Here is an 18,910-nt window from a genome sequence, read left to right on the forward strand (position 1 = left end):
GACAGCACAGAAGAAAATTGGAGAAAAGAAAGAAGACAAATGAAGCCCTGATAATACTATGCAAGTTCCTTGCAGCCTAAAAGGAAGTCACTTGTTTGTTTAGTCACCAAAGGCAAAACTTGTATCCTTTTTGCCCAGGTTGATTTGAATCAGAGTTTTTGATCGCTTGCATATTCAAAAGATCTGACAAATAAGATGGGTCATTGATAGAATTCATCAATATCACAAATTCTGGTAGCCCCAAATGTATCTGCAGACACCAAAACCCCACCACAATGGTTGGACTGTAAAGGTTTCAGACTTACCATCAGGATTCTTGAAAGTATCCTCTTACTTAGAAATTAACCCACTGATTTTTCTACACAAGAATTCCTTTCATGCTACCCCAGCAAATCTTCCTCTGTGTGCTCAGAGGAAGAACTGTTTCTGAATTGTGCAAAGAGTCTCCACTGCCAGCTCTGCTGCATTTTTTTTCTGGCAGCCCTAGCATCCAATCAAGATTTCTGGATCTCTTCCAATTATAAAACCATTTAGAAATACTCAGCATTTCCTAGCCTTGAATAATATATTGATCTCTTTAAAGGAGAAAATATTCTCATGGACCCCCTATGTTGACTTAAATTCTTTTTATTGTAATTTTACTTAAATACATGTAAACATAAAGCACTACAAACTCTTAGGCTTACAGCTTTTAAACAACTATAAAAATAAATTTATAGATCAGATATAAAAGAAACTACAAAACCAATGAAACTGAAACTAACCACGTTAGTTTAAAGGGACAGAAGAGAGAGCAGCCCCGAATCTCCATAGCTGCTCACACATTCATCTCATGACACATGAAGGCTGTGTCTCTAATTACTCAGGTTCTTCTGAGCTCAGCATCTTGAGAATACTCATGCCCGGAGGGGTCTAGATTCTCCAACATTTTTCTTTATTCAAATACTTCAATGCTCCATTAGTGGGGCTTCCCATAAAGTCACTGCCCTCTACTTAACACAACTGCAACATTTATTTATGTAGACTCACTGTTGTTTCTTGCTGAGTCTGTGAGTATTAAAATTGCACCACATGCTGTTAGCATACTGATCAACCTAAGTGAACAGTGAGAAGTGAAATCACACGCTCCTCCATTATCATCTCAGAGTCTAGAACAGGCTTATGTTATTTCTAACCAACTTTCTTGAAGAATAATTTGTATACAGTAAGTTGCATGGATTTAATATACCTTGATAAATTTTGGCAACATTGTGTGACCGACACACCAGTCAAGGTCCAGGATGTTACTCCTCAGAAAGCTCCTTGTTAACCTTCTCAGTGAGCCCTCATCTGACTATGAAGCCTTCCCCAACACCCCAGTCCCAGGAAACCACTTTCAGTTTGCTAGCTGAGGACTTCCCATCTGTGCACCCCCTGATACCACAGAGTCTTTTGCAGCTGGCTTCCTGCACTCACTAAAATGTTTTTGAGATGTCCACGTGTTATGTACCCCAGGAAGCCATTAGTTCTGGTTGTGAGTGGTGTTCCTTTGCATGACTCTACCATGTTTTGTTTTTCCCATCACCTGCTAATGGACAACTGTGTTGTTTCTGGCTTTTAGAAGAAATGCTGATGTGAGCATTTTTACACAAGTCTTTTTCTAAATGTATGTTTCTGTTTTTCTGGGAAGCCCAATTGTTGCCTCTAGGGTTGTGTATATAACTTCATAAACAATTACCACCTCATTTTCCAAAATGGTTACAAGTGTTTCCCACTTCTACCAGCAATATGTGAGCATCCCCTCTGTCCCACAGCCTTGTCACATTGATGGGACAGCTCTATTTAATTTTGGCCACATTAGTGCGTGTGAAGTGGAATCTCAGTGTGGCTTTAATTTGTATTTGCCATTTGTAACTACAGGGGGAAAAACCCCAGGGCAAAATACCTTTAAAACTGGTCAGTCAAAGGGAGAAATAAAGTGACAGAAACCCATTTATTTCTTAAAAGCAGTCCAGTTCTTCTCTCCTGCGTCTCTCTCGACACAGCTGCAGAAGAGGCTCCACTCAACCTCTCTGGTCCAGATAAGCGCTGCTCACCCTTGCAATTACCTATTAATATGGAGATGGCTACTTCTCTCCATCCCTTGGAAACACCTACTGATATGGTGTAAATTGTTTTTATATTTTAAGCTTAATTAATTTTACAGTCTATTGAAATATAAACATTTAAAGCTATTAGTTTTACTTTAAGGCAGACTATATCTACATCCTATAAATGTTGATATGCTGTCTTATCATCCAGGTTGAAATATTTTCTTATTTTTCTGGGGAATTTTTTTCTTGATCCATTTTTTAATTAAAGTCTGCAGCAAATTTTCCAAATATTTGGAAATTTTCTAGATATCTTATAATTGCCAACACAGAATTTTAGTTTAATTTAAATGTCAGAGAACATGATATTTATGATCTCACTCTTTTGAAATGTATTAGGACTTGTTTCATCGCCCAGCATATGATCTAGCTTGGTCAATATTCCATGAGTCTTGGAAAATTTGCGTTCTCAAAAATGAGGTGCAGTGTTTTACAGGTATCAATTATACCACATTGGTTGATAATATTATTCATATATTTTATACTGCCAATTATTTTTTGTTTACATTTTCTATCATTTACTCAGAGCTACTATTGTTGTGTGTTTGCTTTTTAAAATTTTTAGTTCTGCCCATTTTTGCTTCATGTATTTTCAAATTGTTAAATATTTTCACACATAAGGTCAATCTTAAAATTAAAACAGTCAGTTATTTTACCAGCAAAAACAGGCTTATTAGGGAATAGCAGAGAATTGCAATACAGAATATGCAAAGTACAGCAGGACCATAGACATGTCTGGAGAATAAAGGAGAGCAACACTTTTATAGCAGAAGGGACCAAGTTAGACCCCTTTGTGTTTCCAAGCACAAATCCATTGGAGTAAACGAAGCCCTGCATATCATGGCTTCTCAGTGGATAGGCTGTAGTGTGGAGGCAGAAGGGGGAAGCCACCTTCTTCCTGCCCAGTGGTAAGGTACCTTACACAGTGTGGTGTTCGCCTCTTCCAATGGGATCTGAGATTTTCGAGAAGTGGTGGGCATGAGAGCCCCTTCTGAAGGCCTCCCAATGCCATGTCAGGTTTCTCCTAATTTTTACAAGATTTAGGATTGCAGTGACTTCTTAATTATTTGAACTTTTTACTATTATGAAGTGATTCTTTTCATATTTGGCTATACTCTGTCTGATATTCTTTTTCATCTGTTGTTAATATAGTTGCATCAATTTTCTTATTCTTCTGTTTGTTTAGTGAATCTTTGTCCATTCTTCCAATCCTTTTGCACCTTTGATCTTTAACATTCATATCTTGTAAAGGGCATAATGGTGGGCAGGGCCAGCCTGGCCATCCTGAGGCCTGAGAATCTGTGCCCCTTCTTTACTGCCTTTTAAATGAGAATTTCCGACTTTTATTTAAAGTGTTTGGCACGTTTTCACTTACTGTACTTCCTGGCGTGAGCACGTTTACCTCGGCCATCTGCTGTTTGTTTTCTATTTGCCCCTCATGTCCTTTTTCCTTTGTTTCCCCTTTGTTGTCCTCTTGCAGGTTAATTGGGTGTTCTTTTATTATCTCGTTACATTTCTTTTATTGGCTTTTTAGCTATGTGTCTTTGTATTACTTTTGTCATGGTTGCTGTAATAGGTGTCTGTAACTTCTCAGAGTCTGCCTTGATTAACATTATAGCACTTCATATTAAAAAGAACTTGACAAAATTCCATTCACACTCCATCCTATCTTTCAAGTTTCTATAGTTATATATTTTACCTCTACATATGCTAAAAACCCCACAATATATAGGTGATTTTATTTTTTTGCTTTGGACAGTCACTTGACTTTTCTTTTAAATGAGAAAATAAAGAAAAATAATACTTTTATTTATTCACATACTTAACCTTTCCAGTGCTCTTCATTTCTTTCTATAGACAGAGATTGCCTCCTGGTGTCCTTTCTCAGTTTGTTTCCAACTCGAAACACTTCCTGGTGTAGGTCATGTAGAACATTTCTCTCAGCCTTCATTTATCTGGAAAGTTCATTTTCACTTTTGAAAATTTTTATTGGAGGATATTGAATTCTAGGTGGATAGATATTATTTTCCCCAGGACTGTAAACATGTCTCAGTGTTTTTGATTTTCCATTGTTCTGAATGAGAAGTCCAGCATTTTAACATTATTTCTCTGTATTTAATGTTGCTTTTTCTTTGCCTTTATTTAAAATTTTCCTTGTATCATTTGTTTTAAGCCATTTAACTACACTGTTCCTGGATGTCATTTCATTTGCATTCATCCTAATCAGTTTGCAGAGCTTTCTGTATCTATGGATTGCTGTTTTTGATCAAGTTTAAAAACATTTTGGTCAACATTTAAAAAAAGTAATTTTAGTGATTTTTATAGTGATTTTGTTTCTCTGGTCCTTATCTCCTCTCTATTCTACTGGGGCTCCAAATGTACATCCTTCTGAATACTTGAAAAGCCAGATCACCAGGGCTCTATTCCTTTTTTAAAATTATTTTTTAATTTTTTCATTGTTTTGTTGAGATATAATTGACATCATCATATTTGTTTTAGGTATATAATGTGATGATTTGCTATATGTATATATTGCAAAGTGATCACCACAATAAGGTTAGTTAACATCCATCATCTTTCTTAGTTAAAATGTTTTCTTGTGATAAGAACTTTTAAGATCTACTCTCTTAACTTTCAAATATGTGATACAATATAGTTAGCTTCAGCCACCATTTTGTACATTATATCCCTAGTACTTACTTACCTCATAACTGGAAGTTTGTATCACTTGGCTACCTTCACTTATTTCATCCACCCCCACCCCATACCCCTGCCTCCAGTAACCACATGTGTATTCGCTGTGAGTTTGGTTCTTTTAGGTTCAACATAAAAGTTAGAGCACACAGTGTTTGTCTGACTTATTTCACTTAGCATAATGTTCTCAAGATCTGAATATTTTATCGCAAGTGGGAGAATTTCCTTCTTTTTTATGGATGAATAATATTCTATCTGTGTGTGTGTGTGTGTGTATCACATTTTCTTTATCCATTTATCTATTCATAGATAACTTAGTTGTTTCCATGTCTTGGCTATTGTAAGTAATCATTTGAGATAGTGATTTTGTTTCCTTTAGCTATATATCAAGAAGTGGAATTTCTGGATTATATGGTATTTCTACTTTTAAGTTTTTGAGGAACCATACTCTTCCATAGTGGTCACACCAATTTAAATTTCTACCAACAGTACTCAAGGGTTCCCTTTTCTCCATATCCTTATCAACAGTTACTAGCTCTTGTCTTTTTGATAATAGCCATTCTAACAGGTATAAGGTAATATCTCTGTTTTTCATTTGCATTTCCCTGATGATTAGTGAGGTTGGCACTTCTTTATGTACTGTTGGCCATTTGTACGTCTTTGGAAAAATGTCTATTCAGTTCCACTGTCCATTCTTAAATTGGACTGTTTGTTTTTTTTGCCTATTGAGTTGCATGTGTTCTTTATGTATTTTGTATAGTGACCCCTTATCATTTGCAAATATCATTTGGTAGGTTGCCTTTTCATTTTGAGAGTTTCCTTTTCTGTGCAGAAGCTTTAAAATTCGATACAGTCTCAGTTGTTTACTTGTGCTTTTGTTGTCTTTTACCATGAGATTCAAAAATCATTCCAAAATCAGGGAGAAGGAACTTACCCTCTGTGTTTTCTTTAAGATATTTTTTGGTATTTAGGTTTAGGTCTCATGTTCAAGTCTTTAATCTATTTTGAGTTGATTTTTTGAATATTGAGTAAGATGAAAGTCCATGTTCATTCTTTTGCATGTGGCTATCCATTTTCCTCAACACCTTTATTGAAGAGATTATCCTTTTCCCATTGTATATTCTTGGCTACTTTGTCAGAAATTAGTTGACCATATATGCCTGGGTTTATTTCTGATTTCACTGTTTTTACTGGCAATGCCATACTGTTTTGATTACTCTAGCTTTTTAATATAGTTTGAAATTTTAGGATTGCCTATTCTTTTTTCAAGATGCCATTGGAATTTTGCTAGGGATAGGACTGAATTTGTAGATGTCTTTGGGTGGCATGGACATTTTAACAATATTAATTCTTCCAATCCATGAGCATGGAATATTTTCCATTTATATATGTCATCAATTTTTTTCATTGATGTCCTTTAATTTTCAGTGTACAAATATTTCACCTCCTTACTTAAATTTATTCCTAAGTATTTTATTGTTTTTGATGCAGTTATAAGTGGAACTGTTTTCTTAATTTCCCTTTCTGACAGTTCGTTATTAGTGTAAAGAAACTCAACTGATTTTTGTATATTGATTTTGTATCCTGCAACTTTATTTAATTTGCTTATTAGCTCTAACAGTTTTTTGGTGGAATCCTTAGGATTTTTTATATATAGTATAATGTCATCTGCAAATAGTGACATTTTACTTCCTCCTTTCTTATTTGGATGACTTTTATTTCTTTCCTTCCTTAATTGCTGTACTATGTTGGATAAAAGCAATGAGAGTGGGCATCTTTGTCCTGCTTCTGGCTTTAGAGGCAAAGCCATCAGCTTTTCACTGTTAAGTATGATATTAGATATATGCTTATCATATATGACCTTTATAATGTTGAGATAGCTTCCTTCTATATACAGTTTGTTGAAGGTGTTTATAATGAGTGGTTGTTGACTTTTGTCAAATGTCTTTTCTGCATCTACTGAGGTAATCTACAATATTTTTATCCTTCCTTTTGTTAGGGGGATGTATCATATTGTTTAATTTGCATATCTTGAAGCATCCTTGCATCTTTGGAATAAGTCCTATTTGATCTATTTTGAATATTTTTGCATGTGTATTCATCAGGGATATTGGCCTGTAATTTTCTTTTCTTGTATTCTGATTTTGGTATTAGGGTAATACTGCTTTGTAAAAAGAGTTTGGAAGTGGCTCTTCCCCTTCAAGTTTTTGGAAAGTTTGAGAATGAATGATTAGTATTAATTCTTCTTGAAATGTTTGGTAGAATTCACCAGTGGAGCCATCTTAACCTGGGATTTTGTTTGTTGGGAGGGTTTTGATTACTGATTCAGTTGCCTTACTTATTGTTGAACTGTTCAGATTTTATATTTCTTCATGATTCAGTCTGGGTGAGTTATATGATTCTAGGCATTTATCCATTTTTTTCCTAGGTTGTCCAATTTGTTGTCTAATTTTTCGTGGTAGTCTCTTATGATCTTTCTGTTTCTGTGGTATCAGTTGTAACATTTCCTCTTTCAATTCTAATTTCATTTAAGTTGACCCATGAACAACATGAGTTTGAACTGTGTGGGTCCACTTATACATAGATTTTTTTCAATATATTGGAAAATTATATATATTGGAAAAACTTAGGAGATTTGTGACAATTTGAAAAAATATTTTCTTTTTTCTACCTTATTGTAAGAATACAGTATATAATACATATAACACATAAAATATGTGTTGTAAAATTGACTATGTTATTGGTAATTCCAGTCAATAGTTGGCTATTAGTAGTTAAGTTTCAGGGAATCAGAAGTTTTATGCGAAGTTTTGATTGTGTGGAGGGTTGGTACCCCCAGCCCTTGTTTTGTTCTAGGGTCAACTGTATTTGAGTTCTTTTTTTTTTGTTGGTGAGTCCAACCAAAGGTTTGTCTTTTTTGTTACTTTTCAAAAAACTGTCTCGTTGTTTCACTGATCTTTTGTACTGTCTTTTTAGTCTCTTTCATTTATTTCTTGTACTCATTTTTTAAAAACCAATATATTTTCATCCTATCATTAAATTTGAATGATTTATAATGACTTTTCTTTAAATTCACTTATCCTTATTTCTCTGTGTACAAACTGTTTTTTATTCCATTTAGTGAAATTTAATTTGCAATATTGCATGTTTTGGTGGTTTTATATAGTTTCTTTAGCTCTCTGAAGATTCGTCATCTCTTTACTCTTCTGTTCCTATAATTAAAAATAAATGTCTCATAATTATTTTAAAGTATTTATTTGCTGATTCTAAAATCTGAGTTATTTGTGGGCTTATTTCTACTGATTGACGTTTCTCTTAAAGGTAGTTGGTGATCATTTGTTTCCTTGCATGTTGTTTATGGTTGCATGCTGGTTGGTGGACATTTTCTGAGAGGATAATATATGTTGGAAAAAAAAGGTGTGTGTGTGTGTGTGCGTGTGTGTGAAGACATATAGTTTAGATACTGGCATAGACATACTCATATAAGATGTAGATATAGATATTCTTATTTTAGGGAATACTCTATTCTCTGTTAGGCAGCTAGAGTGTTAGCACATCAGTTTGGTTTCATCAGGAGTTGAACTGGTTAGACTGTAAGTTTTATGGTTTTAACACTTAGAGCAGCAGTCCAAGCACCAGGAGTTCCTCTGTCTTTCAGCATGGCTTCCACTTCCTGAACCCCAAGGGGCTTCTGCCTTCAATTTTTACAGAAGTTTGATTGGGTTGGTTTGGTTGCATCTTTGTTTAGAATTGGGTCACCTGTCACTTCAAATGCTTTGGAGGTGAATCTGGCCTCTTCGTCTTGTAGGGCTCTAGCATTCTGGAGGCACAGCACACCTCAGAGATAAGTGATCTTGACACTGCTGTGCCACACAGCTGGAATACTTAGAGACTACCAGGTATGGAGACTGGGCAACCCAGAGGCTGAGATCTGTTCACTGCAGGACCGTGAGACTCACAAAGCAGGATCTCTTGATTCTTTGTGCTCTACAGCCCCATCTTCACCCTCTGTACTGCCCCCCTCCCAGGAAAATACATGGGTTAAAGAATTACTGGGTGGAAAGGATTATCTTTGCCTTTGTGCTTCCTCCAGATTCAGAGGTGACATGACAGCCTGTGGGTTCATAAGTACTTTGCAAGGTTTCTCTTTACCCCAGTACTTTGTCTTCCTCTGGCTGACCTATGCCCCCACCAGGCTTGCTACCAAGCTCCGGAATGGCTGGGAAGGGGGCTCCAGCCCTGCATCAGTAGGACACACTTGTCCTTCTAGGGTTTAGTTCTTTCAGATGTCTTGGCATCTACAGCTCCTCAGTGAATTTTTAAAAAGTTTCCTTGGCCTTGTTGCTAGTACAATGGGTGTGACTTTTTTTCCCCACATCCTTCAAAATAGTAAGGAAGTGGAACCTGTGTATATGATTTTAAAAATTATTAGAGAAATGAAACATATCAATGAAACAAATACAAATATTTCAAAACCTATGTCCCCAAATTCTGAAGTCCCAATTTGGGAAAAGTATTTTAGTTAATCACAACCCTTTCAGAGGTGAGCTTCATAATGAATGATGATTTGCCCTACAAGCCTTTAATAGAATTTCAAGACAGTCAGTAGCCAGCCCTCCTATTTAACACACAAAACTGAGTTCCAGGTCCTGGAGCCAGGGTAAGAGTCTGAGATAAAAAATAAGACTTCTTATCCTGGACCTCTTGTATTTGAGATTGCCAGATAAATTCCTAAAATACTGTAGGAGGTGTGCCGCAGCCCGCGCCGCCTTCCACCGCCTCGCTCCAGCGACCCGCAGCAGGAGAGGACCATCAGGGCCGCCGCCCCCACTTCTGCCCGGCCCGGGCGCTGGCCCTGCCCTGGGCCCCGACCCCAACCACCTGCCCGGCCAGGCGATGAAGTGTCACTACGAGGCGCTGGGGGTGCGGCGCGACGCCAGCGAGGAGGAGCTCAAGAAGGCCTATCGGAAGCTGGCACTGAAATGGCATCCGGACAAAAGTCTGGATAATGCCGCTGAAGCATCTGAACAATTTAAATCAATCCAAGCAGCATATGATGTGTTGCGTGACCCTCAGGAAAGAGCATGGTATGATAATCATTGAGAAGCTCTACTTAAAGGTGAGCTTGATGGGGAATATAAAGATGACAGCTTAGATTTGCTTCACTACTTCACTGTTACCTGTTACTCTGGTCATGGAGATGATGAAAAGGGCTTTTATACTGTGTATCGTAATGTTTTTGAAATGATTGCAAGGGAAAAACTAGAATCTGTGTTAGAAGCAGATATTGAGGATTTCCCGACTTTTGGAGACTCCCAAAGTGACTATGATACGGTAGTTCATCCTTTCTACGCTTACTGGCCGAGTTTCTGCACTCAGAAGAACTTTGCTTGGAAGGAAGAATATGATGCCCGACAAGCTTCAAACCGCTGGGAGAAACGAGCCATGGAAAAAGAAAACAAAAAAGATTCGAGACAAAGCCAGGAAGGAGAAGAATGAGCTTGTCCGTCAGTTTAGTAGCGTTCATTCGGAAAAGAGATAAAAGAGTGCAGGCCCATTGAAAGCTTGTGGAGGAGCAGAAAGCAGAGAAGGCGAGAAAAGCCGAGGAGATGAGGCGTCAGCAGAAGCTGAAGCAGGGCAAACTGGAAGAACAGTACAAGAACAGAGCTGGATGACAGTGGCCAATTTGGAGAAAGAGCTCCAGGAGATGGAGGCACAGTATGAAAAGGAGTTTGGAGATGGATCAGATGAAGATGAAATGGAGGAACACGAACTCAAAGATAGACAGGATGGTAAAGACAGTGATGAGATGGAGGACGCTGAGCGTTATGATGACCTTTACTGCCCAGCATGTGACAAATCTTTCAAGACAGAAAAGGCCATGAGGAATCATGAAAAATCAAAGCATCGGGAAACGGTTACCTTGTTAAAACAGCAGTTAGAGGAAGAGGAAGAAAATTTTTCAGGAACTCAAACCGATGAAAATCCACTGAATGCTAATTCTGAGGAAGAAGTAGAAGATGCTCCAAAACAAAAGCTTTCCAAAAAACAGAAGAAAAAGAAACAGAAGGCAGCACAGAATTATGATGGTGATTTCCATGAAAATGGAACTGGAGAAGGAGTAAAGGTTGAATCAGAAGATACCAATTTAAATCAAGACAGTGCCAAAGAATTAGAAGATAGTCCCCAGGGAAATGTCAGTGTCACAGTTTGTTGAACTTTGTGGTGACCCCAAAAATGAAGCGAAAAGTGTTCCTAAACCCAAAGGAAAGAAAGCCAAAGATATGAAAAAATCTGTCAGAGTACCTGCTGAACCACAGACAGTGAGTGATGTTCTTATTAGCTGTACAACCTGCCATAGTGAATTTCCATCCCGGAATAAACTTTTTGACCATCTAAAGGCCACAGGTCATGCGAGAGCACCTTCATTATCTTCTTTAAACAGTGTAGCAAATGGTCGAAGCAAGAAAGAGAAACGTAAAAACAGATAGAAATTCTGCCAACACATTTTCTTTCTGATTGTCTCTAGATTTTGAAACCAAAAACTGAACTGAAGTCATCTAGAGTTAAAATTTCAGTGATCTGCAATTTGTTGCATTGTGGAAGATTATTTTTTATCTTTTAAAAACATTTTTTTTTCTTTAATATATATTTTTTAAACATTTCATTAGTAATTGAATTCTACTTTTGCCATACAAATTGACTTGAATATCTCAAAGCAGGTAAATATTGTAAAGTATGCTTTCTTGATTTCTGTTGGCTCATGTGGACACAAATGTACAGGGAGAATTAAAGTATTTTAAGACTTAAAAAAAAATACTGTAGGAGACATACTTATACTAAAAATATTATATGTTGTTTCTCAGAAATTTGAAATTAACTGAGAATCCTGCATTTTTATTTGCTAAACCTGACAACCCTATTTCCATTGCATAATACTGACTCTCTATGCTGAGTTTCCATAAGAAGACAATATTATGATCATTTCCCCCTTTTCTCAAATTAAAATGTAAAAAATGATTTTTTAACATTCTACTCTTCTATGTGATTAGAATTCTACTGATAGAAATTTTTGATATGTAGTGAAATCACTTTATGATCCTGTGTTCTGGGGAAAGGACCTATGCAAATGTTTTATGGAACTAAAATTTCTGTTACACTGTAATTTATTTGTGTCCCTTGAAGGAAGAAGGGACACTCTTTTTGCTAATATTAAAAATTATATGAAGGCCATTTAATAAAGAACAATATATGTTAATTTAAGGATATTTGGAGAATTATATAACATTGTATAAGAAAATAATCAACAATAACTTGGCCACTCCTTCACATTTTAGTGCATTCTTTTCACTCTTTATGTAGATATAGGAAGGGTATCTGTGTGTGTGTGTGTGTGTAATATTTGTAGATTCACTATGTCTCAGACTCAAGCAGCCAGCCTATGATCATAGCTATAGACATAGTTATAAAAACAGTTTTTTGTGATAACCTGAAAGGTAACCTTTAAATGCTTTAAACACATTTGCAATTCTGAAGGCCTAAGATGCCACTCTGCCCTTAGTCTTAGTAACTGTTACTCCTCACTCCTTTGCTTTTCTGAATGGTATGTGCAGCCTCAACCTCCCAGTTAGAATCTCCCTGGTGTCCCCTTGTTGAATGCCCATCTGTTCCAAAAACAGCAGCTAATTGCTTGCTTTTTTGCAGCTCTAAATCCAGCAAAATAGTTGGCTTTTTCATTCCCTGTCACTTGCTGTCAGCTGGAACAGCTGTTTTCCACCCCATGCCAAAGTGGGCCAGGGCCATCTTAAGTGGCAGCCACCTGTCCCTGAAGAAACTGTAAAACTGACCCAAACAAGGAAGATACTAGAATTCTTAGAGGTAGGGTTAGTCCATCTCAGTGGTATAGAAACAGCCTGTGATGTTCTGTTATTGGAAGGTGAATCTCATCCACAGCAAGTTAACTGCAGTGACAAATAGGAACTGCTGAGCACAATCTGGTCACCTGCACAGGTAATGTCTGTGGCCTTATTGTTGGCTGGTACATGGAGTCTTTCTGTTGTAATATGTCACTTAAAGTTCATCAATACCTTTATGGTAGGTGACTGGGGATATTTCTGTGCTTTGGAAAACACATCGTGAGGAAACAGGACCACCCATAAATCATGGAGGATGGAGAAGTCTGTGGCAGAAACAGAAGCAAGCCTGCACATCCAGAGACATCCTTCTATGGGCCAGAAATGCAGCTTCAAATGTGAAGGTCTTCATGAGCAGCGAGTTCTGTCTTAAATTCCCTCAATATTTTTATCCAAATACATTTTCAGAGAAGCTTCCCAGTCTCACAACTCCACCTGCTTTGGGGAACTGGGCAAAGTGATTCCACAGCTGGTCCCAAATTCACTGAATAAATATTGCCCCACCTGCCAAGGATGTGGAACTAAGCCATTCCCCTTCTCGCCCACTGCAAATCCCTTCCAACTTTCCAAAGTGCTCATCCTGCATACTCAGCTCTCAGGGAAGGGGCTCACAGCTGAGCTCTTTGAGGGGGGTGGGTAGCACAGGGATTTCAACTGTGCCTTTTCCTTCTTAGGACCAAAAGCCTCCATTGAAGCCCATGGGAGGTGAGGCCAGGAAGGCTCTGGCCTGGAGGTGCCCTGCTCGAGTGCTGCATTGCTGCAGATGCTCCCCAAGTCCCACCTCCTCAGACCAACATATGCTACAGAAGCAGTGGGTGTGGGCAGGTGCCACTTCCCCCAGGCATTTTTGGCACCCCCAATTTGGAGTTGTAGCTCTAGCTGATTGAAGTGTGGTCAGCATGCTAAGATAAAAGGATCTGCTGATGTTGTGTGGCCCTGAGCCTCTTTTCCAGGAAGCATGGTTGGGAATTGACATTCCTCCCCTGTTGGCCAGACTAGTTTTTGTGCCACTTTCTCTTCTTCCACTTCTCACCTCTTTTCCTCAACTCTCCTCCTGGACTCCACCACAAACTGGGCCTTCTTTTCAAAGTTTACTGCAGGTTTCTGCCTCCATTAGCCCTTCTCAGAGTCACAATGATGTGATGGGAAGGGATGGTCTTTGGAGGGTACTGACAGGGAATTGACATTAGCTTCCTTCGCTTATTTTCTGTGGTGTTGGAGGACAAGTTTGATGTCCTGCACCTCAGTTTCTCAATATTTACACAACAGAGTCAGAAATGTCCATTTCAAACAGGTTATAGGATTCAGCGCATATGTCTCCTATGCATGAAGGATCAACAAAGAGCTCAACTTCCTACTCCCATCTATTTGGTCCAGTAAATGTCTTTAGCAGTTGGGACTTCTGCTCACAGAACTTCCGATGAATTTAACTCTTAGCTCTGATGGGTTGCCATCTTGCCCTCCACTTGACTGAGTTTGAGGAGCAAGGACACTGAGCCAGCCCTTTGACATGGGGCTTCTCCACTCTGTGGATCTGCCTCCCCTCAGGGTTCTGCAGCTGGCACTGTCCTGGGCACCCGCAGCCCCTGGGCTGCCTCTCCAGCAGCATGTTTTGCCTAGATTGTTCTCTGATCATCAGGTCTTTTTCTGGTTGATTTTGACCTGAAACTCATCAATTTGAAGCACACAGTTAAATGCAAGCTTTTCTGCCAAGCCTTCTTCCAAATTCCCCAGTGGGAGATAGCTACATCTCTGTATAAGCATGTACCTTTCTGCACTCATCTCTGCCACCCATAAAGTCCTCACATCTTACAGATCTTGTTGAATTAATATTTATCTGAAGATCTTGTCTCTTTCCCCTTATGTAGTAAACCTTCGACATCAGAATCCTTAACTCTTTCATCTTTCTTTCTTCCATGGATCTTGGAAATTGCCATGTATGCACCAGACTGGCTGCAAATAGATTTAGTAATTTATTTATTTATAAAAATATAAAGTACTTGCCCACACAGTCTCCCAAGATTTTTTTGTCATTTTATGTCCTTAAAAGTCCATCTTTATTGATAAAACTTCTTATCTAGCCTCAGCTAAGAATTTTAAAATAAATTATGGCATACTGGTAGCAGCAGTTACTTAAAATGATAATACTATTTTATTTATTACAGGGAAAGCCTTGCATCCTCAGAGAAAAATAGATGAATAAGAGCATAGAATCATTACATATGTTGATGCATATAAGTCTGGGAGGGTATAGGTCCATACATTAATACTGGTTCTTTCTAGAAAATGGAATTCTATGTGACTTTTTTCATGTTTACCTGTGTTTCCTATTCTCCTGTAATGCCTATATTACTTGGGGTTTTTTTTTTTTGTAAAAGGAACACAACAAAATGCCACAACTAAAGTAAACAAACAAATAGAAGCACCATAATTTGAGGGCATCTGATTTTCAAGGCATAAGGAGCTGCTGCCATAAGGTGCTGACTGGATCTGTTCCTCAAAGATGTACCTTCTCAACAACAGTCTCAACCCTGCAAGACTTTTCCCAAATGAAGTAAAGCTTTGGGAAGGAGGACTGAAGTCTTAAATTCTGCACCATTATAGAAAGAAAACACCAGTGCCAATCCATACTATATTTAATATTGTAAGCAAGGAAAACTGACCTTTGAGAGTCTATAGGAGTCAACAATTTGTGAGCTGGACATGTTTTTCAACATAAAACAAATTTGACATGAGGCATCAAGTAGCGGTACATTTTCCAAGCACAAAAGATCCAGGAAACTACCAAATATTGCTTATCTGAATGCCATTTTCGAGAATGCTCTACAATTATATTGCCATCTCTGACTACCTCCTGTGATGTCTCCTTCTATGGAGGCTTCGTGCAGAGCAGAACAAGCTTTTCCATTCATGCACTACAGGTTAGAAACCAGAGACACTTTTGCACAATTATTCTCTAGAATTTATGTAGCCATGGGAAATCACTAGTTAGCTGCCACATACAAATACTTGATTTTAATTAAAAAACTGTATTCTGGTGTAGGGAAAATGGAAGTTCCATGGCCAGGATCCTCACCTGATACACACTGTGTACATGTGATGAGGTAATACTTAGCCTGCCGCAAAGGCACATGCTGCAACCCATTGACAATAAGCCATTACTGCCAGTATTGCTATAAAAGAGGTTCCTTGATGCTAGAAGTAGAGCTAGAGAAGAGATCAGAGGCAGAGCCTCAAGCAGAGAGGAGAGACTGAGACAGGCTTGATAGGATAGAGGCAGATGTGATTCTAGTGCTTGACCTTCACCATGAGAATAAAGCTTGATATAAGCCCGCTTTTACCCCCAATGTTATGTTGTCATTTTTCAGTTTCGATAAATCCATAGTGAATTTGCCCAGGGCTGAAACCCTCAGGCGAGACATTTGGCATACTCGGCAGGATTTGCTGCAGAATGAAAATGGAAAAGGATAGGGAGACCCAGGGTATGCCCCAAGGGGCATATGGTCGAAGATGACCTGCCTCCTAAAGGAGTAGGCCCCTCCCCAGAACTGTGGAGAGGTGTAGGCAGTAGAGAAGGCTCTGCAAAATAGGGAGGTCCTTGGAGAAACAGTGTCCACGAGGCAACAGGAACTGTGGGTTGGCTGTTTATCACAGTGTTAGGAAGGGCCATAAAGGAGAAAGACATCCTCCTATGAGAAGCAGAGGAGGAGTTAGCATGAGAACACAGGCTGCTCAATGCCATGGAAGAGGTGAAATGTTGATGACTGAGATGGCAGCCCTGTGAGGTGCTGTGGAGATGGTAAAGGATGTAATGGTAGCACAAGGGGACGTAGCATGAGAACACAGGCTGCACCGTCCTGTGGGGGAGGTGAAAGGTGTAATGGTGCTATCAACTCCTGAAATGGTGGAAGATATGTCGGACAGAGATAAGGGGCACCATCCCCTCCTCTATTGAAATCCCATCTGGTAGAAGTTAAGAAAATAAAGACACAGCAACTACGGGTTCCTCAAAGATAGGTGCAGCCCCCTCCCCAGGTTGTGGAGCACTCTATGCTCTGCACCTATACTCAGGCAGGACTGGTGTGTTTGGGTTCCCAGTTTCGGCAGAAGCCCTCAGAGTCTTTGTCAGCTAGGCTCCTGTGCCTTTGGGATATAGGGACAGATGGGATTACTCTGTCTGGATTAGAAGTGGAAAAGTTGGCTTCTCTGACAAGTCATCCTACACCGTGGCAGCGATTACAAAATGCACACGAGACCCCAGGCAACCACACCCTTCTTGATTAGCTAATGGCCATGCTTCATACTGTTTGGGCCAATCAGGGTGATTGCCATCTTCCCCTGCTAGATGGCAGATGTATGCTGAATTCCAACAGGTGTTACAGGAGTTGGGCATGAAACATGCCATTTATAACCCAGGAAATCATGGTGTGGAAGAAGAGCCATTTACCTCAGGGATAAGGGGTACCATGCTTCAAATGGCTCCTCTCTCCCTCTTTGGGTCCCTAGTCACCATTCTTGCCCCTCATATAAGGCAACCCATAAATGAGGTTACCCATACTACAGCAGATTTGGGAGAGGCAAAAGTGATATAGGGATGGAAGAGAGTGTGGTTTGCTACTGAGAAGATGAGTTTATAGGTCCCATCAAGGTCTTGAGGACCCATTTGTGGGTTTATTTAATAGAAGCAGGAACAGAGAGAAATTGGATAGGAAGTCAAATAGACTCCTACTGGAGCTGTAGCAATAATTAAAGCTGGGGCAGCAGTTTTGGCCACTGAGGACCAAGAAGTGGAGTCTAGAGACAGAGCTACAAGTGTGATCTGTGTGTCTGCAATCCTATTGGAGAGTGAGCTGACCTCACCTGACCCTGCACAGGAAGATGATTGGGGATCTGGTTTGACTGAGGGGAGGGTCGAGGTACCTGCCTTGGGGGCCTGGGAGGGGATGGAACCACATGTTGAAATATCAGTTCATTGGTTCCCAGTGAATGTACAATGTGTCCTGGCCCCTGTGGACACAGGAGGTGAATGCTCACTGATTTATGGCAACCTTGGGTGGTTTCCCAGGACCTCTGCTGTTATGCTGTTATAGATAAATACTGGGGTAAAGCTATTAGAGTGAAACAAGCCCAAATCCCATTGGGAACAGGGTATCTACCCCCAAAGAAGTATGCTGTGTATATCTCTCCTATCCCAGAGTATATTTTGGGGATAGATATCCTGCAGAGCCTGTGGTTACAGACCACTGCAGGTGAGTTCAGACTGAGGATACCTGGGGCAAAGGCAGTTCTGAGGGGACATGCTAAGCACCTGCCCATAGGTTTGCCTGTGCCTCAGTGGGTGACTAATACCAAGCAATACAAATTGCCTAGAGGACATAAAGAAATTGCAGAAACCCTCCAAGAACTGGAGAAGGTGATTATTATAAAGCCCACCCAGAGCCCTTTTAATTCCCTGTGAAAACTCTGGATTGCTCCCGGTGTATGACAGTGGATTACAGAGATCTAAATAAAGTTATATCCACTCCACATGCTGCTCTCCCCTCTAGCGCAACCCTTATGACACCCTCAGTTGTGAACTGGGAACATCATTATGTTGTGTATCTTGCTAATGTTTTCTTCTCTACTGACATAGCATAGGAAAGTCAGGAACAGTTTGCCTTCATATGGGCAGGATGGCAGTGGACATTCACTGTCCTCCCACAGGGGCACCTCCACAGTCCCACCATCTGTTATGGATTTGTAGCCCAGGACTTGGCAGCATGGGAGAAACTGCCAATGGTGCAGATGTATCACTACATTGATGATATTATGCTCACATCTGATTCTCTTGCATATTTAGAAGGAGCAGGTCCTAAACTGCTGCAATATCTACAGGAGAAAGGATGGGCTGTGAACAGCACCAAGGTTCAGGGACCCGGTTTGTCAGTCAAATTCTTGGGGGTCGGCTGGTCATGAAAGACTAAAGTTTTCCCAGAAACAGTCATAGATAAAGTCTAGGCCTTCCATACCCCTACAACTGTGGTTTTTGGGTCTTTTAGACTAATGGAGAGTGTTTATCTCTCACTTGGCACAAATTCTAAGGCCTTTATACTATTTGGCACGAAAGGATGTCAGGTAGAACTGGATGTATGCATATGCCTTTGCCACTGTAAAGAGGGCAGTCAAGGCCATACA

The 18,910-nt window shown here is 39.5% G+C and overlaps 1 pseudogene; it reads left to right on the plus strand.

Moving 5' to 3' along the window:
- The first annotated feature begins 9,642 nt into the window (after positions 1-9,642).
- On the plus strand, positions 9,643-11,640 carry LOC118929053 (dnaJ homolog subfamily C member 21-like; annotated as a pseudogene).
- Positions 11,641-18,910: the final 7,270 nt, after the last annotated feature.

Source organism: Manis pentadactyla, chromosome 7 (genome assembly GCF_030020395.1).
Source record: "Manis pentadactyla isolate mManPen7 chromosome 7, mManPen7.hap1, whole genome shotgun sequence".
NCBI classification, from domain to species: domain Eukaryota; kingdom Metazoa; phylum Chordata; class Mammalia; order Pholidota; family Manidae; genus Manis; species Manis pentadactyla.